The 26,180-nt window shown below is 42.9% G+C and overlaps 1 protein-coding gene across 4 annotated transcripts in view; it reads right to left on the reverse strand.

Moving 5' to 3' along the window:
* Positions 1–26,180, reverse strand: part of LOC135221728 (myosin-11-like) — a 247,313-nt gene that overhangs the window by 77,951 nt on the left and 143,182 nt on the right. The window lies entirely within an intron of this gene.

The raw sequence follows: 26,180 nt of genomic DNA on the forward strand, positions 1-26,180 counted from the left end.
CACCCAAGGGTCACCCTTGGGTGTAACTGTTTCTTCTACTCCTCCGCAACCTCTCCATCCTTCCAAGGATTTACAGGCGATGAATTATATACTCCTCCTGACGCTTCGGTTAGACCTAAGGTCAAGGGTCAAGCAGTGAAATCCTTGTCTAAGACGTCGTCGTCGTCTAAGAAGTCGACTTCGGCGTCATCCTCCTCACGTAAGTCTCTGCTGAACCCCGGAGCAGACAGGTCTAAAGCTTCTAGCTCCGGCTCTAAGTCCTCGAGGAGTAAATCCTCCAGAGAGATATCTCGCACACCGGCAGAGTCATCCAGTTCCGCTACCCTTGGTTCCGATTCAGAGCCACCCATCCACCTCCGCAGCAGCTCCGGCCTTGGACTCCAATGCTGGCCTGTTGCAACAGGTGGGCGACCTGGTTGGGTCCCTAAAGAGTAGCATGAGCGAAATGATCTCTCGTCTGTCGGATAGGATTACTTCCCAAGACTCCATTATAGCCGGACTGAGAGAAGCCCCCCTAGCCTCTCCTCCACTTTCCAATACGAGTGGAACTCAGCTTCCTCCGTATGACTCGCTACCTCCGTTCTCGATGAACAATCCATGGAGAGTAGCGTCATACGCCCCCTTCCAAGACGGTCTCATTTCCATACCGGAATTCGGAACTCGAAGGATAGAGGACTTCGAGTTCTACCCGGAAGACCTCCAGCCTCCGTTCATAGGCTACGCAAGGCTTACAGCTTCAGCCATGGTTCAGGATGATAGGGTACCAAAGGAGACAGTCCTCTATTCACGAGACCAGGCTCAGAGAGAATGGCTCAGATGTTTAGAGGACATGGATTGTTCTAACACCAGGATACAACCTTTCAAGAGTCCCTTTACCATTTTCACAATGGATGAGAGTACCCCGCTCCCGTTCCTGACAAAGATCGCGTAGGTCTACCATCCCAGCGGCCCAGAAGGGGGAACCCATGCCTCAATTGAAGGAAGCAGATCCCACATCTCCGTTGCTCCCTTCAGCCGGAGAATTGTGGGAGGACTTGCCAAACACCTTCTCAGCTGGCAAACTCAAACCGGACTGTGCTATGGAGCAGTTTTGGTGAAAAGCTACCCAGGCTCCCAGATAGCCTTATTCAGGCTGAATTTGACGCGAAATCGCGACTAGCCAGATCAATTAACTCTATGGCTATGTCCGAGGTAGCAACCATAGCTTATGGCTCAGAGCCGCTTTTTAAGCTCATGACCAAAGCCCTGACTCAAACGGTACAGTCGGATATGTTTGAGTTTGCCACTGCTAGAATGAATTGTAGGAAGCATGTCCTACAAGAGGCAACCATTCGACATAGCCGAATAGGTTACTCTCGTCTAACATCTGGGGAGCAGATCTCTTCCCAGAAGCTATGGTGAAGGAAGTCCAGTCAGAGGCTACGAGGCTGAACCAGAGCCTTAAGGACCGTTGGGGCCTTACAGCTAGGAGACAAGACCTAACTCCTAAAGGTAAGGGGACAGAAGAAACCTAGGCGTTTCCACCCTTACCAGAAAAAGCAGCCACGCTTTCCTCAGCAAGTTTCCAGCGGTGCCCTTAGTGCAAACAGCCCAACCTTCCACCTCTAAGGCTCAATCACAGCAATTTATGTGATATCCCCTCAGCCTCAGCCCTCCACCTCTTACGCCATCTCTCCAGCTTACAATCAAGCCTTCGAGAGTCAAGCTTCACAGAAGTATGACGCTCGGGTAAGGGAGGCAGGTAGCGTTCCTTTCGTGGGAGAGGTTCGGGAGGCCCATTTAACAGGGAAAGCACTTCAGAGGAGGCTGAGGCGGTTACCAGAACCAATGAAGAACTTCAGGTAGGAGGGAGGCTGTTTCACTTTCGCCACCGGTGGAACTTCAGCGAATGGGCTCAGAGCATAGTGTCAAAAGGCCTGGGTTGGAGCTGGTTGACGAACCCACCTCCATCCAGACCTTTCCGTCAACTTCCTTCCAAAGAATTGACAGAGTACGCAGAGGACCTCCTTCAGAAAGGAGCTATAGCGAGAGTCAAGAGATTAAAATTTCAAGGTCGCTTGTTCAGCGTGCCAAAGAAAGGCTCACAAAAAAGAAGGGTAATCTTAGACTTGTCCCGCTTAAACTTAGCCATCCGCTGCGACAAGTTCAAGATGCTCACGATCTCACAGGTGCGGACCTTACTTCCCCGTGGGGCCGTCACCACCTCTATCGATCTTACAGACGCCTACTATCATATCCCTCTTGCAGACAAACTTCCGTCCGTATCTGGGTTTCAGAATAGGAGACCAGGCATTCTCCTTCAAGGTAGTTCCCTTCGGACTCAACGTGGCACCCAGGGTGTTCACGAAACTAGCGAAGCAGTAGTGCAAACAACTCAGATCACAAGGGATTATGGTAGTAGCGTATCTCGACGATTGGTTGATCTGGGCTTCAACAGTCGAGGAATGCAACAGAGCCACACTGAAATGATTCAGTTCCTGGAATATCTAGGCTTCAAGATAAACAGGACCAAGTCAAGACTCACTCCAGAGTCAGTCTTTCAGTGGCTGGGCATTCAATGGAATCTATCCTCCCATACTCTGTCGATTCCATCAACCAAAAGGAAAGAAATAGCGAAGTCAGTCAAACAATTTCTAAGTCACAAACTGGCGTCAAGGAGAGCTCAGGAGAGGATCCTGGGTTCTCTCCAGTTTGCTTCAGTGACGAACGTCTTAATGAAAGCCAAACTGAAGGACCTAACCAGAATCTGGCGCTCACGAGCAAATGTCAGGTCCAGGGACAAACTATCCTCAGTCCCTCTGATTCTAAAGAATCGTCTTCGGCCGTGGGCGAAAGTCAAGAATTTGTCATGTCAGTACCTCTTCAGTTCCCTCCACCAGGGATTACCATCCACACAGACGCGTCCTTAAGCGGCTGGGGAGGGTATTCCCAGGTCCAAAAGGAAAAGGTTCAAGGAACTTGGTCACCTCAGTTCAGTCAGTTCCATATAAACGTACTGGAGGCAATGGCAGTGTTCTTGACTCTAAAAAGATTGCGCCCACCAAAGTACTCCCACATAAAGCTAGTTCTGGACAGCGCAGTGGTAGTACATTGTATAAACAGAGGAGGCTCCAAGTCACGTCATCTAAATCATGTGATGGTAGCCATCTTCTCCCTGGCAGACAAGTTCAGTTGGCATCTCTCCTCCACTCACATAGCGGGAGTGAGAAACGTTATAGCAGACGCGTTATCCCGATCAGTACCCCTAGAGTCGGAATGGTCACTGGACAACAGTTCGTTCCAATGGATCCTTCAAAGAGGTCCCAGGGCTACCTCAAGCGAATCACAAACTCCCCTGTTTAATGTAGCCCCCAACCTGGACCCTCTGGCCTACGCCACGGACGCCCTGGCTCTAGACTGAACAACTGGAAGAAGATTTATGTCTTTCCCCCAGTGAATCTTCTTATGAAAGTTTTAAACAAACTCAGGACGTTCAAGGGTCAAGTGGCTCTAGTAGCCCCAGACTTTCCGAAGAGCAATTGGTATCCCCTAAGTTCTGGAGCTGGCCTTCGTCCTGGCTTCGGATACCCCAATCCCAGGCTCTCCCAGTCAGTACAAACGAAGACTGTGTTCGCTTCCTCAGGGATTCTCAAAACCCTAACTTTATGGATTTCATGAAGTTTGCGGCAAAAAGGGATGCGAATATTGACCCTCAGAATATTCTCTTCTTGGAATCCGATAAAAGGATTCAACTTTGAGACAGTATGATGCTGCTGTCAAAAAGTTAGCAATCTTCCTGAGAGAATCTGATATCAGAATCATGACAGTTAATTCAGCTATATCCTTCTTCAGATCCTTATTTGAAAAAGGTTTAGCAGCTAGCACGATTACGACAAACAAGTCAGCCTTGAAAAAGATATTTCAATTTGGATTCAACATAGACTTGACGGATTCCTACTTCTCGTCTATTCCTAAGGCATGTGCTAACTTAGACCTTCTGTAAGGCCTACGTCAGTTTCATGGTTCTTAAACGATGTTCTAAAGCTGGCTTCAGAAACCGATAATGACACATGCTCGTTTATAATGCTCTTGAGGAAAACCCTGTTTTTATTAAGCTTAGCTTCAGGAGCAAGAATTTCAGAACTGTCGGCTTTATCCAGAGATCCGGATCATATTCAATTCCTTCCCACAGGGGAAGTACTACTTTCTCCGGAACGTAGCTTTTTAGCAAAGAATGAAGATCCTTTGATGAGGTGGGAACCTTGGAAGGTACTACCCCTTCCACAAGATGTATCTCTTTGTCCAGTTACAACCTTACGAGCCTTTCTGTCCAGGACCTCCTCATCCTCATCGGGTCCCCTCTTTAAGAGAGAAAAAGGTGGTACTTTATCCATTAAAGGCATCAGGCAGCAAATCCTGTACTTTATTAAGCAAGCCAATCCTGACTCTTTCCCGAAAGCACATGATGTTAGGGCAGTAGCCACCTCAATTAATTATTTCCAACACATGAACTTCGATGAGTTGAAAAAGTATACCGGATGGAAATCGCCGACAGTGTTCAAACGCCATTACCTTAAGTCCTTGGAAGCTCTGAAATTTTCAGCAGTAGCAGCGGGAAACTAGTTTCCCTGACTCTAGTTAATTTGTAGTAGAAGATTCAGTCCTCCTTTCTACCTGCTTCACCCAACAGTTCGTCTATGCCTACCGTATTCATTTACATTCACCTGGTGTCTTAGCTGCTTTTTATGATGATGTAGTGGGTGCCCCTTAGTTTTTGCCAGGGACACCCACAGATGATTATGAATTTTGATCTCATGATGTTACCCCTTATTTTTATGCTAGGGGATACATCTCATTTATAATGGTTACGGGTTTTGTATATTAAGTCATATGCATTCCTTATATATTATCATTGTTGTTTAATTTGTTTTTTTGATTACTTTAATTGCTATTATATTTTTGATACATGCCTTTACACAGATACTATTTTGTTACATGTAAGCCAATTTACCTCTGTACATATGTAAATTACCTTATGATAAGAAACATGTTTAGAATTAAGGGTAATTTAAGCATATTTCTATTTTGTATCACTGTGTATTTGTATCTTTTTAGCAATTATATTCTTTTTTATATTTACATTATTTTTTATTTGAGACCTGTTCTGACTTATTTTATTACTTTTGTTTACAATCTTGTGCTATTTCTCTGGTACGATTTTGCGCAGCGACACGAGCTGAGCCCAGAAAAGGGATTTTTTGACGTAAGGAAAAATCTATTTCTGGGCGATTGGCTCGTGTCGCCAGCGAAATCCCACCCTACCCATCCCTTCGCCCAAGATTGTCTGCTAACTTCAGGATGGCCACCAGAGGCGCAGCAGTCGGCAGCATGGGATGGAGTAGTAGTAGTACGAGCTGCTCACTCTGTGGGTCGGCTCTCCTCATGGAGGGTTTTTGTTGTGGGAGATTTCTATTGGTTTTTTGGCTCGTGGTAGTGGTCTCACTCGCTTAGTGTTCATACCGACACCCTCTTGGAGGTGAGCGAGTCAGTTGTACTGACCTTTTTCTTTATTTTATTTATTCTCTGGTAGTGTTAGTAACATTTACCCTAGAAATAATAGATTAAAGGATATTTCGCTGGCGACACGAGCCAATCGCCAGAAATAGATTTTTCCTTACGTCAAATCCCTTTTATATTACAAAAACACTGCTTGTTCTTTTTAATCATAAGATGCTGTAATTGCCACTGAGAAGGCAGCAAGAAAGAGAAGTTCCCACATTTGGAGCAATTAGTATATGGTCCAGGAGGCGGTCTCATTCTAAAAGTCCCCTTCAAAGAGGTATAGTCTGAAGCAGGGCTTTCCAATATGGAAATCCAGTAAGCATGGAGCAGGTCAATGGTCTGTACTCAGCAGTCTTTACTGTTAAGAGCTGCCTGGCAAAGTGGATGGATTATGAAATTTAGGGACAAGCCCAAGCACTGGGACCTATTATGGTCATTCAGCGCAATGCCTGGCAAAGTGATTCACAAGGAGACCCCTTATACTCTTTATGACTTCAGTGAAGGAGGTCTGACTGCTAATCTTGAGGTTGGCTACATCAATTGATATGTTAGGTCCGATATAACCCCAGCAGAGCCCACATCTTGAGTCTCAACTCCAAAGACTTCTAGAGAAAATGGACCTATATCCTTTAATGGCTGAAAAGGTTAACTTCTCTCCCAATTTGTTGGAATAGAAGCTTCAAGTAAAGTAGCAATCCGTTCACCACAACAAGGTAAGAACCTTACCCATTTTCCCCGGGTAAACGTTCACTGAAATTAATAACTCTAAAAAAGATATTTCTATAAAAAAATTAGATTTTGTATATACTAACCCAGTAATTATATAGCTAAGTTTCTACTTGACGGCAGCAATAAGTTCAAATTTCGCGGGTAGCGCTTCGATGGTTCAGTGTAGGTCTTCAGTGACGTCACCCTGCGGCATACTAGGAACGACTTAGCTAATTCTGTTTTATGCATAATGTCTATAAGAGGGGAGGTAGGCGGGCTCTGATCATATAATTACTGGGTAAGCATATAAAAAATCTAATTTTATTATAAAAACATCATTTTTGTATATGGGACTTACCCAATAATTATATAGTAGCTGATTCCACACTGAAAGATGGTGGGATCATGGACATATTCTACTCCAAAGCATTAAATCATGCAATGAATTTGAAATAGAAAAGTAACTAGCACTGAAAAAACTATGCTTGTCTTTCCTATGAATTAAGAGAGCTATGCAGATGAGTAGCTACTGCCTCTGGTTGGTGCTCATCTTAATTTGTAGTGGCATGGCAATAGAGCCAAGGGTCGCTTTCTACTAAGGGGAAACTTTGCAGCAAGCAGGACGATCCTATGGCTAGCAAAGTAAGATAGGTCCCCGCCCTTGCCCTGGGCAAAGCACCTCTTTAAAACAACCAGAAAACACTGATGCCTACACTGAAATAAAGTCAACACCCATCCACTAAGAGTAGGGGGTTCTCCAGGTACACTGTACCCCCTGGCTCTACAAACTCAGTACCTTGCTGAAAAGGTGAAGAGATAAAAATAGGGGAATATCCAAGATGCCATGCCAGTCAATAAAATGGTCAAGAGATACGTTCGATAGCAGAAAGCCGTAAAGAGCAAACAACGCCTGAAAACTAAGGAGGTAGAGGTAGTTCTTACATCCTTAGCTTCGCTACAAAGTATGCCAAAAAATCATCCCACAACAATGTTTTAAAAATGAAGTCCAGATAAACTAGAAGACAACACTTATAAAAAGAAAGGTTCTGGAAGCAGAGCTATCAGGCAGCCTTCTAACGCCACTTCAATTCGGGGTGAACTATTAGTAATTGAACACTTAACGAATTAGAAAATGAATATGGAAGACAAAATCCACTATGTTTGTCCGAGAAATCATTCTGAATTATTGCAGTGGCCTATGGGTCAATTGCAACGAAGCAGACTTAGGGACTTCTGTTGTACTCGTACTGTGGGGTAAACAGAAAGATGATAATGAGTTTAAATAGAGAAATCTCTCTGTCCGATGATTCTCGCAATGGCAAGTGTGGAGTTCAAAATAGGAATCATAAGCAAGAATCCAAAGCCGACCAGAGACTTAGGCCTGTAATGGCCGATCAGAGATTTGAATTAGCAATTAAACTTCGACAGCAGAGAAACTATACTAATTCAAAGTCAGTCAAGCACAGAAACACTCACTGAGAAGGCAGTCACTGCTCCTCACGTGACTTCGTAGGCTGATAGCACATTCCACCTTATAGAGCCATCAAGTTCACAACAGATACCCTCGAGCACCTACATGATAACGGCAACAAGAGGGAAAGAAAACCCCCTTGTTCGGTTATCATGCCAATTCTGTGGTATTGTTGCCAAAACATCACCAAAATCAAAATCAAAATCAGCAACTCTTGGAAGGCCTGGAGGGCTGTTCCGAGTTACAGGAAATTAAGAGAAGGTACTATACGTCTGTCACACACTCGAACGGTACAACTGATAACAAAAGCATGTCGCTAGAATATACAAGTACATATATTCGTAGGCTCCTGTCGGCCATGCGTCAGCCTAATTCTTCTTCACTTCGAAGAGAAAAAGAATAAAGACTGGAAACAGACCTCCTTCATTCTCTAATGAAGAGTGAAGGTGAAGCTATCCCGAAAGAAAGCTTCTATTGAGATAACAGGACACCAAAGACTATAGTTCATACCAAACTGGTTGTTCCCAAAATGGAAACACTAACTGGAAAGCTCCTATGATCTAGCCAAGAACATAGGCTCTCACCTCCAAACTCTGGGGGAGAGTAATCCGTAGATTCCTCTTATTCAGAATGACTGTTCTTGTCCGCTCTTCTCGGAACTAGAGGGAACGAGCGATAACGAACACAATAATTAACTTGCGGCAAAGATAGCAATCAAAAGACTTAGGAAAACTTATTTGCCTAAGTGAAAAAGTCATTTCCTGAAGGAAGAGCCGAGGTTTTCACCCACCAAATGGAGCATTCTCTTCCTACAACTGGTTCAATAGCGGGAATGCGAAAGAATAGAGTAGAATTGTCTGCGCCAAAAGATGGAGAGAACTTGCTATTTCTCGCCACGCATGTCTTTGGGATCGAAACTTCACGATGAGGACATGGAAAACTTCTCGACTCTTGTGATGTCCTGTTCAAATAGTGACTAACGAAAGATCACCTAGTGTAGACGAAAGTGAATGCGGAGACTGTCATTGGGCATCCAATAGGAAGTGCCAGACTACCAGCAGCTGTTCCAGGAGAAGTGTGGAAAAAATACTGAGCGAGCTAAAGCAAAGAAGTGGAAGCCTTCAATGGTGCAGAGGCAGAGTGCCTGGACCGGGAACTGGTGCTCAACAAAACTAAAACAGCTGTACGAGAAAGATTTGAGTGGCTAGGCGCCAATACTTGGTGCTCATCATCAGTTTCGGTACTATTCTGATGAGTGTCTAGGAAAAAAGTATTGAGAATGCTCACATATACCAACGCAGGAGCAGAGTTCAAATCCACTTCTTCTGCGAACTAAAAGTTGGTATCTGTACCTATAAGCGTATGTGACGGCACCTCCTCTGACACCTCCAGGAAGACGTCTTTCCAGCGGCTGTCTGTTGATACCTAGGACCAACAACAGGTTCCAATGAGGGAGTGACTACCTGTATGCAAACCCCCGACCTCCCTTGAACATCCGGTGTGTCTTCTACCGAGTGCGGGGGAGCAGGACAGTGACCTTTGTCTCGGAGAATTGAGGGACAAGTAGCCACCTCCTCCACTACACAACACTTCACAGTTACAGTGATAAATTCACAATAACTGAAAAAAAAATGCTGGCAAATCAAGGGAAGGAAGTGATAGCGCCAGGTGAGGGAGCAAATGACTGATATAAAAGGGTTAGTAGGAGAGAAATAGCTTCAGCTTTGGGAGGCGAGAGTCGGAAGGTGAGAGGCGAAGACTGGGCATTAGGAAGGCTGCAAGCATAGGCGCCCGAAGCATTGGGCAATAATTTTCAATCCAAACACTGAGCTCTTGGGAGTCACTGGCACCCGAAGCCCTGGGCGCTCGGCAGCTACTGGAGCCTGAAAAGTAGGTGCTCGGCAGCCACTGGCGCCTGAGACATTGACATAAGATGGCCTTATGTCAGTTCGGGCTCTTTCTCCTAGACAGACAAGATACCAACGTCTCTGAAAATCTCAGTTACTTATTACTTTATGCAAATAACTGATCCATAATCAATTACCGTAAATGAAATTCTGGTAACTAAAAGTCAAACTCAGCCTTTTTGGACACTAAGGCATTGGCCTTGTTTACCCTGGATTTTCCAGAACGTTGCCACTTCTCCCAAGGTACGTACTTCCGCCCCACCTCTCTCTCTCTCTCTCTCTCTCTCTCTCTCTCTCTCTCTCTCTCTCTCTCTCTCTCTCTCTCGTGTTCAGCCTCTGACCACCATTCTTGATTTGTTTTGGAGCAAATCCTTCTAACTGTCCTTTTGTTTACTCTGGCCGCTTTGGCTGTGTCCGCCGTTGGCCTTTTCATCTAAAAAGTACCGATTAACATTATCAATTATTTCCTTAGTCTGACTGTGCAGGTGGGGGCAGCAAGAAGCGGGAGATGTTTCCATGGTGGGTCAGTGACACGGAATGACCTTATCGGGCTGAGGTGGCAACGGAGCACTAACCCAGCACAGAGGTGTTGTCAAATCTCAGGAAAACATTTTTAATAACAGTCATTTTCCCATCAAAAAGTTAGTCATTCTTTTAAACATATGAAGTTTTATTATAAAACAGGGTAATTACCATATAATTAGTTAGTATAAAAAATATCAGACATTTCTTCATCACTGTCGTGGCATATTTAGAGAATTGTGGCAACTGTGCGGCCAACGCCTTAGCAGCCAAAAAGGCTGAGTTTGACTATACGCAAGAAGGAATGCTAAAAATGTATGAATAACATTAGCGTTTCCTATACTTTGTATTAAATAATGAAAAATGACACTCGGACAGACTCGAGGCGAGATGACAGCACCTCTGGCGATTTCAGTTACTTATTACTGTAAGAAAATAAGCGATCATCACAGATCGATTATTAACTTCTTTATGTATATGAATTTATGGCATCTATGGATATGAAGGCATCTTATGTCTTACAAATCGTGTAAATATATGTGTATATTTTGTATAATGTAACAAAATTCCACTCTAATTAGTGATCAAGGAAAAAATAAACAAGTAATTACAAATATATGAAATAGCATTTCTTATATTCAGAAAAGTATTGAAAATTAACCCTTGTATAATGTAACAAAATTCCACTCTAATTAGTGATCAAGGAAAAAATAAACAAGTAATTACAAATATATGAAATAGCATTTCTTATATTCAGAAAAGTATTGAAAATTAACCCTTAAACCCTATTGGACGTATTAAACGTCGACAAAAATTGTCTGTTGGTTGCTTAATTGACGTACGATATGTCGACACAAAAAAGTTTTTTTTTAATTTGGGGAAAAATAGTTATAGGCCTACTTGGCAAAAACTTTTGAATCACGCACCTTGAGGGATGCTGGGAGTTCACAGATCAAGTTGTTGTTTTGTTGACCAGGCATGCATGCGCGAATTTCTTTCTTCTCGCACTAAAATGCATCAGCGACACATCTCAGAAATTATTTTGTCACGTTGACGTAATTTTTGCACCATTTTATATTAACCGTTCCATAGAGTTTTATATATGAAAATGTGCGCAATTTTATGTAGAATACAACAAAAAACAGCCTATGGTTGAAACTTTTATCAGTTTTGAAATATTTTCCTACAAATAGCGATTTGCCAAAATTTCAACCTTAGGTCAAGTTTGACTCGATTGAAATGGTCGAAAAACGCAATTGTAAGCTAAAAATCTTATGTTCTGGTAATATTCAACCATTTACCTTCATTTTGCAACAAATTGGAAGTCTCTAGCACAATATTTCGATTTATGCTGAATTTTTGGAAAAAACTTTTTCCTTACGTCTGCGTGGTAACTGCCGAAAAAATCAGAAATTCTTTCGTCCGATTGTCGTAATGTTTCCACCATTTTATATTAGCCGTTACATAAACTTTTATATATGGAAATGTGAGCAATTTCATGTAGAATACAACAAAAAACAACCCATGGTTGTAGCTTTTATCAGTTCTGAAGTATTTTCATATAAATAACGATAAATGCCAAATTTTGACCATAGGTCAACTTTGACTCGACCGAAATGGTACAAAAATGCAATTTAAAAGTAAAACTCTTACATTCTAGTAATACTCAATCATTTACCTTTACTTTGCAACAAATTGGAAGTCTCTAGCACAAATTTCGATTTATGGTGAATATTTGAATAAAAACTTTTTCCTTACGTCCGCGCGGCAACTTCCGAAAAAATCAGAAATTTTTTCGTCAGATTGTCGTAATGTTTGCACCATTTTATATTAGCCGTTACACAGAGTTTTATATAAAAAAATGTGAACAATTTCATGTAGAATACAACAATAAAACAACCCATGGTTGTAGCTTTTATCAATTCTGAAATATTTTTCTATAAATGGCGATAAGTGCCAAAATTTCAACCTAAGGTCAAATTTGACTCGACCGAAATGGTCGAAAAACGGAATTGTAAGCTAAAACTCTTATATTATTGTAATAGTCAATCATTTACATTCAATTTGCAACAAATTGGAAGTCTCTAGCACAATATTTTGATTTATGGTGAATTTAAAAAAAAAAACTTTTTCCTTACATCTGCGTGGTAACTCTGCCGAAAAAATCATACATTTTTTTGTCAGATTGTCGTAATGTTTTCACCGTTGTAAATTAGCCGTTACATAAAGTTTTATCTATGAAAATGTGTGCAATTTCATGTAGAATAAAACAAAAACAACCGATGGTTGTATCTTTTATCAGTTCTGAAATATTTTCATATAAATAATGATGTGCCAAAATTTCAACCTTCGGTCAACTTTGACTCGACCAAAATGGTAAAAAAACGCAATTGAAGCTAAAACTCTTACATTCTAGTAGTATTCAATAATCTACCTTTATTTTGCAACAAATTGGAAGTCTCTGGCACAATATTTTGATTTATGGTGAATATTTGAAAAAAAAAACTTTTTCCTTACGGTAACTCTTTCGAAAAAATCAGAAATTCTTTCGTCCGATTGTCATAATGTTTGCATCATTTTATATTACCAGTTACATAAAGTTTTATATATGAAAATGTGCACAATTTCATGTAGAATACAACAAAAACAACCCATGGTTGTAGCTTTTATCAGTTCTGAAGTATTTTCATATAAATAACGATAAATGCCAAATTTTGACCATCGGTCAACTTTGACTCGACCGAAATGGTACAAAAATGCAATTTAAAGCTAAAACTCTTACATTCTAGTAATACTCAATCATTTACCTTTACTTTGCAACAAATTGGAAGTCTCTAGCACAAATTTCGATTTATGGTGAATATTTGAATAAAAACTTTTTCCTTACGTCCGCGCGGCAACTTCCGAAAAAATCAGAAATTTTTTCGTCAGATTGTAGTAATGTTTGCACCATTTTATATTAGCCGTTACACAGAGTTTTATATATGAAAATGTAAACAATTTCATGTAGAATACAACAATAAAACAACCCATGGTTGTAGCTTTTATCAATTCTGAAATATTTTTCTATAAATGGCGATAAGTGCCAAAATTTCAACCTAAGGTCAAATTTGACTCGACCGAAATGGTCGAAAAACGGAATTGTAAGCTAAAACTCTTATATTATTGTAATAGTCAATCATTTACATTCAATTTGCAACAAATTGGAAGTCTCTAGCACAATATTTTGATTTATGGTGAATTTAAAAAAAAAAACTTTTTCCTTACATCTGCGTGGTAACTCTGCCGAAAAAATCATACATTTTTTTGTCAGATTGTCGTAATGTTTTCACCGTTGTAAATTAGCCGTTACATAAAGTTTTATCTATGAAAATGTGTGCAATTTCATGTAGAATAAAACAAAAACAACCCATGGTTGTAGCTTTTATCAGTTCTGAAATATTTTCATATAAATAATGATGTGCCAAAATTTCAACCTTCGGTCAACTTTGACTCGACCAAAATGGTAAAAAAACGCAATTGAAGCTAAAACTCTTACATTCTAGTAGTATTCAATAATCTACCTTTATTTTGCAACAAATTGGAAGTCTCTGGCACAATATTTTGATTTATGGTGAATATTTGAAAAAAAAAACTTTTTCCTTACGGTAACTCTTTCGAAAAAATCAGAAATTCTTTCGTCCGATTGTCATAATGTTTGCATCATTTTATATTACCAGTTACATAAAGTTTTATATATGAAAATGTGCACAATTTCATGTAGAATACAACAAAAACAACCCATGGTTGTAGCTTTTATTAATTTTGAAATATTTTCATATAAATAATGATAAGTGCCAAAATTTAAACCTTCGGTCAACTTTGACTCGATCGAAATGGTTCTAGGACAGTTTGATACTGGACATTTTGATACCGGACATTTTGATACTGGACATTTTGTTACCGGATGTTTTGTGACTAGGCTTTTTCACTACTGGACATTTCGATACCATTATATAAAGTATAAATCCAAATTATGTATCAAAAGTAAGGAGTTAAAAGTACAAATAAAAAAATATATAGACAAAAATTTATCAATTCGTAAACACAGTAACAGTATGATTAAGAAAAAGCAACAATATTATCTATTTAAAAATGTTTAATGTTATGAGCAATGCCACGAAGATATTGAATTTTATTTGAGGGGTCATACCGTTTCAGCAATTTTTTTATACTCTGATCGGCATCTCTGTATTTTTTCTTTGAGGTTGCGCTGTCTCCACGATTGAGATGGGCAATTCTTGTTGCACTGAGAGCCTCTTCATGTTTTAAAGCAGTTATAAGGGACCAAATGTTAGGATGCACATTTGTCACTGATGTTCTTAGAGCATTATGAAGTCCTTCAACATAGTTATTGGTGCGTTTCATACCATTTTCAATGCGTTCATGAACATTCCATAAATGAATAGGGAAGGCTGGCTCGACTCTTCGCCTTCGTTGGCCACGACCCCTCACTCCTCCAATATAATTTGTTTCGAAATATGCAACAAGCTCTTGCGGAAAATCGTCGTCATCAGTTAATTCTTGGAAGCCGTCAATAACACGGTCAATGGGAAGGAAAGCAAGCACGGGTAAACATCTCACTTTTAAACTAAAATGATCATCTTAGTGATATCAATGTTTGAAACCTAATGTTACAACTTGTTTGTAAACATTTTGTGACAGGTGAAATAGGCAACAAGAAACATCTGAATTAGGGAAAATATCTAATAAACTATTGATGGCTGCTTTTTCAAAATCCATCATCACAGTGGCTGGTTCGACATTATGCAAGAGTTCTTTTATAGTAGTAAATAGTCTAGCATAAGTATCTTGTATCTTATTTGGCAACTAGGCGAACATTCTCGGAACACTAATGCCATTGTCTTGAATATGTCGTGTACAGTTGATAATAAATAATTGGGCTACACTTAAAAGTTCCATCTACGACCCAATTTTTGGCTCTTTTGATGTCACTAATTCCCGAGTCAGTAGCAAATATTAAAATTCTTTCAGTATCATATTCTCCACTGTCAAACTGTAGCCACTTCAAACCATTTTCAAGGTAACAATACTGATCAGGAATCAAATAACCATGCCATACCTAAGGTATAGGCGGTACATTTTCTTCTAAATGTCTCCAACGCCTGATACTACGACTCAACGAAGATACTGAAGCTAATTCTGAAATAGCACATGCATTCAGATTTTGGGTTTCTTTACATATTATAGTAAGAGGAGCATCTTGTGTTGAACCAGATATTATTTTCATTTGATGATGTGCTAAATTTTGATTCCACTCTTGCTGCTGTAGCACTGTGATTATGCTCACCTACAGTCTTAAGGATTTTGTTGCCACTATCACCAACATAGGTGTGTACGCGGGCTTTACACATCCTATTTCTGGGCTCAGCTCGTGTCGGCCTATGAAAGTATCCTTAATATCATTCTTTCTAGGCAAAATTAATCTAAAATTACCAGAGAAAAACAAAATTAAGAAAATGTCAGTAAAACTGACTCGCTCACTCTATAAAAGAAGTGTCGGTATGAGAATAGGGGCGAGTGGGATCACTACCACGAGTCATTCACCATTTAGACCTTCCAATCAAAATCCCCACTAGAGAGAGCTGATACTAACGGGTGATGCGGCCGCTACTACTACTACTAGGGACGCCACGGACAGCAGCGCCCCTAGCGGTCATCCTTAATCATTAGACGGTACGCGTTGTACGCTTTTTTCTTTGTGCCGTATTATCTTTGGATTTACCTCCTTATTAACCATGGAACGTGCTGCCATCGCATCGGCTAAGTTAAGTGCCTCATAAGTAGTATTTTACCGTATTTTAGTCTTCCAGGGACCAGTATTTTCCTTCTAATAGGTCATATACGGTTTCCCGGTCGACTCGTGGCGGCGCCATGCCGCCTCATGTTAAGAATTCCCGGTCTTCCATACTGGGACTTCTTGTACTTATGGGCTTACTATATCACGTTCATTGTTTTTTACATCGCCTTTTTAGCTAGGTCAGCCCTTTTACCATTTCTCTTAGTTTGGTATTTAGGGCTATTCTGTGTTTCTGGCCCAGCATCCCGGCTCTTGCTCTTCATCGGCTATCGCTGGCTCCGAGTAGTCAACTGTTCCTCGGAACAGTTTGCCTCCTCCTGGGCTTCTTTTTCTTTTACTAAAAGTGTCTTTTCCACCTTTTACGATGTAATTTTATTTTATTTAGGGTGTTAGGCTAGCCTAGGTGCATGTCCCATGTGTTGGTACAGTCTGGTTCACGTGGCCCTCCCACGGTTGTGTTGCTATCGCGGCTTAGGCCACTTGCGGTCACGTGTTCCATAGCACCTTACCCTTCCCCTTCCCTCCCTACCAGGTATAGGGAGGGGTCTGGGGGACCCCTTGGTTGCCATGACAACCTCAGTAGCCTTCCTCCCTCCTTCTCTGAGGAGGCCAGGGGTTCCTCCCAGCTGGGGTATAGGGCGACCACTTGTCTCGGGTACCGGGTCACCGAGCGGGTAGTTGTTGGGACGGGGAGGAGTAGGCCACCCCCCCCCTCTCTCTCTCCCGCCGCGTCACGCCGGGAACCCACCCCCATTGCTCAGTCCCACCTTTCCCCCACTGTAACGAACGGAGCCTCCGCTGCAGCCGGGGCACCTTTGGTTATAGTTCGTCTGGCTCCGCCAGCGGGCGGGGTGGTCACTACTAGTCGTCTATTGCTTGCTTACTATATCCTGCCCTTTTTTCCCGCTACCGGAGGAGAGCTTGCTTCTTACCCGGGCACTCTTCTAGTAGACGGGGAAAAGATTTATATATATTTCGTTATAATATAAGGATATACCCTAATTTTACGGTGAATTTTAGTATTATCTAACTGTGTGTATACCATCTCCGTCGTTCTCCGTTGTGGTTTCATAGCTCACCACCACACCTGGTTGGATTCTTTCTCTTGTCTCCGGCGTAGCCTTAGACAACTCCAACCACCTTGTTACCACACGTATTATGGCGGGGCTCTGGTTTAATCTAACTTTCTCGCTCCGGCATGCAGCGGAGCAATTGTTAGGCTGTAAGTGTTCTCCTGATACTTATGTATCTTTCCACTTACAGGCTACCAACTGTCAGGTCCTGGGGTGCAATGCGACACTGTACGACCCCTGCGCCCACGATGAGTGCAGGACTCACGCTCCGTGTGCCACGACCCACAACGCCATGATCGTCTGGCACCCAGAAGCCTGCACCATCTGCTATGACCTTGTCAGTCAGCTGGTGGGGGGGGTAAGTCGATTTTAGACTTCTTTATCATATTACTAATAACACTTAGTCATAAGCTTGTTAAACCCCGTCCCCGCCACTAGAAGCTTCATTTCGCCTTCTCTTTCAGGCTGCCGCCGTGAAGGAAGTCGCCCTAGCAACCCTGAAGGCTTGGGTGGGCGGCTTCGGGAAGAACGCCGCCAAGGGCCAGCCGTACATCTTGGATAAGAAGCTGGCCGTTCAGATCTTCCCCGGCGGCAAATCAACAGGATACGTTGACCCTATCTCTGCAGCCCCTCTCATCGCCTCCATTCAGCAAGAGGTGCAGCAGTCGTTCGGGTCCGTGGCCACGCACGAGCCGGTCCCAGACGTTGCAACTCTGGACCTGAACATCGAGCCTATGGCGGTAGGGGCGGAGGATTTGTTGGTTGAGGTAGGTGTGTCGGGCGCCCAAGGTCTTTCCTTGGGCGCTCCTGGATCTTCTCCTGTCCCTTCTACTGCTTCTTTTCAAGGCTTTACGGGATCTGAGATCCCTGCCCGCTCTCCCGCTCTCTCTGTACACCCAAAGGTGAAGGGACAGAGAGAACAGAAGACCCTCCATAAGACGACTTCTAAGAAGTCGTCGTCGTCGTCGTCTTCTTCAGTAAAGAAGTCTTCGACTTCCTATGCTGACGCGGTGAAGGCTAAGCCGAGCTCTTCATACTCCAAGAGCTCTAGAAGCAAGGCTTCTAAGGAGAAGGCTCATGCTCCAGCTGAGCCAATGCCTTCTCCGGCCTCCACCGCATCCACTCGGGCAACACCGGTTGGAGTAGCGGGACCGAGCACCTTTGATCCCACTGCCTTCTCAGCAGTGGTGATGCAACAGGTAGGAGAGATGGTAGGCTCGCAGGTCTCCGCCCTCGGAACCAAGTTTGAACAGATGTTTGCACAGCTGTCAAACACCCTTAGTCAGTCGGGCCAGTCCATCCAAGATCTCTCTAACAGAGTTAGAGAGAATGAGGACCGAGTAGCTGGGCTTTCTCAGGCTCCTCATCCAGTCTCCCCAGTAGCAGGTGCTGGCATTCTCCAGCTACCTCCTTATGAGTCGCTACCAGCCTTCTCCATGGATAACCCATGGAGAGTGGCCGCTTACGCTCCATTCAAGGACGGTATGATCTCTTTCCCGGAGTGTGGAACTCGAAGGATTGAGGACTTCGAGTTTTATCCTCCGGGATTGACTCAGCCTTTCATTGGATATGCTAGGCTGACCGTGGCGGCCCTCACTAGGAGACAAAGGACCCAAGATTTCCCGAGAGAACGTGCTTTATAGTAGAGAGCACGCTCAGCGGGAATGGGTTCACTGCCTGGAGGACTGGGAGTGTACCAACACTAAGCTCCAGGCTTTCAAGAGTCTTTCACTATTTTTGCGACGGAGGAGGAGGCTTCTCTTCCGTTCGCTACCAAATAGTGGAAGCGACTCTTCAGGCAGTCCTCAAGGATGAGCCCATGCCACAGCTGAGGGAAGCGGATTCTACTTCTCCGCTCTTTCCAGCCTTCGGAAGAATTGTGGGAGAACTTGCCTGCCACATTCACGCTTGGTAAGCTTAAACCAGACTGCGCAATGGACCAGTTTGGCGAAAAGCTTCCAAGGCTGCCTGATACCTTGATCCAGGCAGAGTTCGATGCTCGAACTAGGTTTGGGAGATCCCTCAACTCTTTAATTATCACTGAGATGGCGGCACTATCGTATGGCACAGAACCACTATTTAAGATTCTGGCCAAGTCCCAGCTTCAAACAGTTCAGACGGATGCTTTCGACTTCTTCCAAGCTAGGAGGAACTGCCGAAAGCACGTTCTGCAGGAGTGCACTATTAGGCACGAACCTAATAGACTCCTGGCTTCCAGCATGTGGGGGGCGGACCTCTTCCCAGAGTCCGCTGTGAATGAGGTGCACCATGAGGCTGCTAGGCTCAACCAGAGCCTTAGAGCTAGGTGGGGTACTCCTCTAAAGAGGAAACAAGAATCCGCCCCCGCTGCTGGTAAGAAACTCAAGAAGTCTGGTAAAAGGTTCCAACCTTACCACCAAAAACATCAGCAGCAACAGCAGTTCGTTCAGGCCGTCCCAGTTACCCAACAGGGACAACCATCAACCTCAAAACAGACCCAACCCATCCTCCTGTTGTCTCCTCAGTCGCAACCCTCGACCTCCTACGCACTCTCGCCGGCCTTCAACCCTATGTATGAAGGTCAGGCTTACCCTCCCTTTAATAGGCAGTCGAGAGGTAGCAGAGCGAGAGGCCACTTTCGCCAGCGTGGCACAGGAAGAGCGGCAAGGGGAAGGCAGTTCAGAGGAGGGCGTGGAGGTCAACCCGCCCAACAACAGTGAGGCTCCCCAGGTAGGAGGGAGGCTGTTCCTCTTCCGTCACAGGTGGGGGTTCAGCAATTGGGCACAGAGCATAGTGTCCAAGGGATTGGGTTGGAGTTGGATCAAAGATCCCCCTCCAATCAAATAATTTTATCAGGAACCATCAAAGGAATTGACAGATTACGCGAGGGAACTCCTTCAGAAAGGAGATATTGCGAGAGTCAAGCATCTAAATTTCAAGGTCGCTTATTCAGCGTGCCAAAGAAAGGCTCAACAAAAAGAAGGGTAATCTTAGACTTGTCAAGGCTAAACTCTTTCATTCGTTGCGACAAGTTCAAAATGCTTACCATCTCGCAGGTAAGGACCTTACTTCCTCGTGGACGCCGTCACATGCTCCATCGATCTTACAGACGCTACTATCATATCCCTATAGCCAGGCACTTCCGCCCATTCCTAGGCTTCAAACTAGGAAATCAGACATTCTCATTCAAAGTGATGCCCTTCGGTCTGAATGTAGCCCCCAGGGTATTCACGAAAATAGCAGAAGTGGTGGTTCAACAATTGAGAACTCAAGGGATAATGGTAGCAGCATACCTCGACGATTGGTTGATCTGGGCACCAACAGTCGAGGAATGTCTCAAAGCCACAAAAAAGGTAGTTCATTTCTGGAACATCTGGGTTCCAGATAAACAAGACGAAATCCAGACTTACTCCGGAGTCTCGTTTTCAGTGGCTAGGAATCCAATGGGATTTGTCTTCCCACAATCTGTCAATTCCGGTGGTCAAACGGAAAGAAATAGCCAAGTCTGTGAAACAATTTCTCAAATGCAAACAGACATCAAGGAGAAACCAGGAAAGAATCCTAGGTTCTCTTCAGTTTGCCTCAGTGACAGACATCCTCCTGAAAGCAAGGCTGAAAGATATAAACCGAGTTTGGCGATCGAGAGCAAACGCCAAATCTCGAGACAAGTTGTCAGTAATTCCACAGATCCTTCGCAATCAGCTCCGTCCATGGACAAAGGTGAAGAACCTGGCCAAACTAGTACCCCTTCAATATCCCCTTCCAGTACTAACCATTCACACGGATGCCTCCCTGTCCGGGTGGGGGGGATATTCTCAATTCAAACAAGTTCAGGGGACTTGGTCAGTTCAGTTCCGCCAGCTCCACATAAACATCTTGGAAGCAATGGCAGTATTTCTTACCCTGAAGAGACTTCTTCCCCGAAAAAAAGTCTCATCTAAGACTAGTTTTGACAGTGCAGTGGTAGTTCATTGCATCAACAGAGGAGGGTCCAAATCCAAACATGTGAACCATGTCATGATAGCCATCTTTGCACTAGCAGACAAACACAAATGGCATCTGTCCGCCACTCACCTGGCGGGGGTAAGAAATGTGATAGCAGACGCTTTGTCCCGGTCGGTCCCTCTGGAATCAGAATGGTCCCTGGACGACAGGTCATTCCAGTGGATATGCCGGAGAGTCCCAGGTCTCCAAGTGGATCTCTTCGCCTCACAAGCGAACCACAAGCTCCCTTGCTATGTGGCCCCCAACCTGGACCCTCTGGCTTATGCCACGGACGCCCTGTCGTTAGATTGGAATCAGTGGAGGAAAATTTATGTTTTTCCTCCAGTGAATCTTCTTTTGAGTCTTGAGCAAGCTGAGGACTTTCGAGGGACTAGTAGCTCTGATTGCTCCAGACTGGCCCAAGAGCAACTGGTATCCTCTGCTTCTGGAATTGGGTCTCCGACCTCAACGGATTCCCAATCCCAAGCTGTCGCAATCAGTACAAATGAGGACTGTGTTCGCTTCCTCAGGAATTCTTCAGACCCTAACTTTATGGGACTTCATGAAGTTTGCGGCTAACAAAGATGCTAACATTGATCCCAAAACATCCTCTTCCTAGAATCAGATAAGAGAGAGTCAACTATTAGACAATATGACTCAGCTGTTAAAAAATTAGCATCCTTCCTGAAAGAATCAAACACTACAACCATGACAGTTAACTTAGCTATATCCTTTTCAGATCCTTGTTTGAAAAGGTTTAGCAGCTAGCACTATTACTACTCATAAATCGGCTTTGAGGAAGATCTTTCAGTTGGGTTTCCAGATAGACCTAACAGAATCTTACTTTACGTCTATTCCTAAAGCCTGTGCTAGACTTTAGACCCGTCTCGAAAGGCCAATACTGCAGTCTCATGGTTCTTGATGATGTCCTCAAACTAGCCTCAGATACTGACAACTCGTCTTGTACATTCATAATGCTTCTTAGAAAGACGTTATTCTTATTAAGTCTAGCTTCAGGAGCTAGAATTTCAGAACTGTCGGCTCTATCCAGAGATGCGGGTCATGTGGAATTCCTCCCTTCAGGAGAAGTTCTGCTTCCTCCGGATCGTAGTTTTTTGGCTAAAAATGAGGATCCTCTTGCAAGGTGGGCTCCTTGGAAAGTCATCCCACTTCCGCAAGATCCTTCTCTCTGCCCAGTATCAACTTTAAGAGCCTTTCTATCTCGCACATCCTCAAGATCCTCAGGTTCTCTCTTCATGAGAGAAAAAGGTGGTACTTTATCAGTAAAAGGAATTAGACAACAGATCCTTTACTTCATTAAACAAGCCAATCCTGATTCATTTCCAAAAGCACATGACATCAGAGGAGTAGCCACCTCAATTAACTACTTTCAACATATGAACTTCGAGGATCTTAAAAAGTATACTGGATGGAAATCTCCGACAGTCTTTAAACGTCACTACCTAAAGTCCTTGGAATCTTTAAAATTTTCTGCAGTAGCAGCGGGAAACATTGTTTCTCCTGATACTGTATAGTAGTCATAGTATAGATCCAGGTCTCCTTTCTACCTACCTCGTCCAACATGCCTCACCCTATCGCCATGCTATTCGGATACTCTAGCCTTAGCCGCTGATATCATATTGGTTGATTGTCCCTTATTTTTTTGCTAGGGACATCCACACTATGTACTTATAATGTACTTCAGTGTACCTACCCTTATTTTTATGCTAGGGTAGGACACAATGTGTTTGTATATTATGTAAATACCTTACTTAAGTGAATCTATTTTGTTAATTTGCATTGCATTATTGTATATTACTATGTTTAATATAAGTTAATTTTAAGTACTTTATATTATTGGCTTTCTTTTTTATGTCATTGTTTAGCATAAGTTAGCTTTAAGTACTTAGTTTGTATTCTGTAATATACCTGATTCACTTATATTATATCCCTCTTTTTTACAACTGATTTTCATTTGTCCTTTTTCCCATCTTGTCTGTTTCTCTGGTACTCTTTCATAGGCCGACACGAGCTGAGCCCAGAAAAGGGATTTTGATGTAGGAAAAATCTATTTCTGGGTGATTGGCTCGTGTCGCCCTATGAAAGTATCCTTAATATCATTCTTTCTAGGCAAAATTAATCTAAAATTACCAGAGAAAAACAAAATTAAGAAAATGTCAGTAAAACTGACTCGCTCACTCTATAAAAGAAGTGTCGGTATGAGAATAGGGGCGAGTGGGATCACTACCACGAGTCATTCACCATTTAGACCTTCCAATCAAAATCCCCACTAGAGAGAGCTGATACTAACGGGTGATGCGGCCGCTACTACTACTACTAGGGACGCCACGGACAGCAGCGCCCCTAGCGGTCATCCTTAATCTATGAACATCTTGTCCTGCAGGGAGGGTAAACAAGGACAGGGTGGGTTTCATAGGGCGACACGAGCCAATCACCCAGAAATAGATTTTTCCTACGTCAAAATCCCTTTTTTGCACTGCCAATACTGCTTTGAACCATCCTGATTAGTTTTGTGTTTATCATATATATAGTTTAGATCATCCACTAATTTTTTTCCATTTTTTCTTGAAGCAATTAGACAAGCCATGGGTGATACAATAAGAATATCTATATTTATCGTTGATAGCTGAGCGTTAGTAGTTGACCCTTTGGTAGTAGACTGAGAGTGATAAAAAACTGAGAATATTTAGGTTCCGATCAATGTTTACTATAAATAGCAGATGTTTGAAAAAAAAATTAAAACTACAAATTACAAGAAAAGTGTAGCAATTATATAAACAACCAACTATAAGAAACTCTCATCTTCACGCACACACATAGTGGTATCGAAATGTCCGATAGTAAAAAATCCTAGTCACAAAATGTCCGGTATCAAAATGTCCAGTGTGTATAAATATGTCCAGTATCAAACCGTCCGGTCACCGATCGAAATGGTTGAAAAACGCAATTGTAAGCTAAAACTCTTACATTCTGGTAATATTCAATCATTTACCTTCATTTTGCAACAAATTGGAAGCCTCTAGCACAATATTTTTATTTATGGTGAATTTTTGAAAAAAAACTTTTTCCTTACGTCCGCGCTGTAACTGCTGAAAAATTCAGAAATTCTTTTGTCCGATTGTCGTAATGTTTGCACCATTTTATATTAGCCGTTACATAAAGTTTTATATATAAAAATGTGCGCAATTTCATGTAGAATACAACAATAAACAACCCATGGTTGTAGCTTTTATCAGTTTTGAAGTATTTTCATATAAATAACGATAAGCGCCCAAATATCAACCTTCGGTCAACTTTAACTCGACCGAAATGGTCGAAAAATGCAATTGTAAGCTAAAACTCTTACATTCTAGTAATACTCAATCATTTACCTTTTTGCAACAAATTGGAAGTTTCTAGCACAATATATCGATTTATGGTGAATTTTAGAAAAAAAAAACTTTTTCCTTACGTCCGCGCAATAACTCTGTCGAAAAAATCAGAAATTCTTTCGTCCGATTGTCGTAATGTTTGCACCGTTTTATATTAGCCGTAACATAAAGTTTTATATATGAAAATGTGTGCAATTTCATGTAGAATACAACAAAAAATAACCCATGGTTGTAGCTTTTAGCATTTTTGAATTTTTTTCATATAAATAACGATAAGTACCAAAATTTCAACCTTCGGTCAACTTTGACTCGACCAAAATGGTAGAAATACGCAATTGTAGGCTAAAACTCTTACATTCTAGTAATACTCAAAATTTTCCTTTTCTGGGCTCAGCCCGTGTCGCTTCGTGAAATATCCTTTTAGTTCAATTTCTAAGGTAAATATTGCTAACATTACCAGAGAAAAACTAAAATGAGATGTCAGAGTATTCTGACTAGCTCACCCTATATAAAGAGGGTGTCGGTATGGTTTCTGGGGCGAGTGAAACCACTACCACGGGCCTCTTGTCATTTAGATCTCTCCCTTCACAAAATCCTCCTGCTAGAGAGAGCTGATACACAGCCCACACCAGTAACTACTACTACCAGCGCTCCCACGCCAACACGAGCGCCTCTAGCGGCCATCCTTTTCGTTAGCAGCATCCCGCACACACGTGTTTTTTCTCGCTGTGCTTTTGTGCTTCCGTTTCTGGATTTATCTTTCACCATGGAGCTCCAAGCCATCGCCGCAGCTAAGTTAAGTACTGCCTAAGTGTTTCACGTATTTTTAGCCAGCTAGGGCCTGTTTTACCACTTTTATTTAGGTTCTATGATGGTGCCCTCTGCGACATGGCTACAGGCTCGCCCCAACCGGCTCACCTCGTGTGTTTCATTATTCAAGCTTCTTCAGTCTCCCATACCATTGTAGCTATGACTGTGCAGTATTTATGATTATATTTTCGTGTTGTGCAAGATGTGCTCTTCTTTTTATTATGGGAATCTAGCTCGATTGAGTTTATGCCTTGTTACCTTAGCTCAGCGTTCATGCATGCATGTACCTTTGTCTAGGTCTGTTAGGCATTTTAGAACATGTGTCCTTCTCTTTTTAGTCCTACTACCCTAGCCGTCGCCCTCCGTCCTTACGTATCGGCAGAGGCCAGCTCCCGAGTAGTTAGGTGCCCTCCCTCCCAGGTTGGTTAGCCTAGCTTCTCTAGGACATTACTTTCTCTTTTACTAATGATTCCTTTCCTTTCTGCTATGATAACTATGCTTATTTTGTGTTGCATGTTTGAGACGGTTAGAGGTAGCCTAGGCTATCTCAGTTCGCCTGGTCTATCCGACTGCGTGGCCCTACCACGTTCACGGTGAACCAGGCGATCGCCATGAGCCACCGGCTCAGTCCCCCCCTCCCTGCTGGGAGGCAAGTATCGCTTGCTCATGTTGCCACGGCAACCATCCGGGCTCTCTCCCCTCTTCCTCTCCACCTGGAGAGGATACGGGAGTCAGTGGGGGGTGAACATATGAGACTGTCTCTTCCAACCGTTCTCACCCTGGGTTCCACGGGGGTGTCTCCTGTACGCTCGAGCTCGGCTGGCCACCACGCTCGTCCGTGCTCAGGCCCCCTCGGGTCCCTTACCACTCTCTCCTACCCCGGTCACCCCCTTTCCGCTGGCTCCGCCAGCTCCTTTAGGGGGTGACGGAGAG

The sequence above is a fragment of the Macrobrachium nipponense genome, chromosome 3 (genome assembly GCF_015104395.2).
Source record: "Macrobrachium nipponense isolate FS-2020 chromosome 3, ASM1510439v2, whole genome shotgun sequence".
NCBI classification, from domain to species: Eukaryota; Metazoa; Arthropoda; class Malacostraca; order Decapoda; family Palaemonidae; genus Macrobrachium; species Macrobrachium nipponense.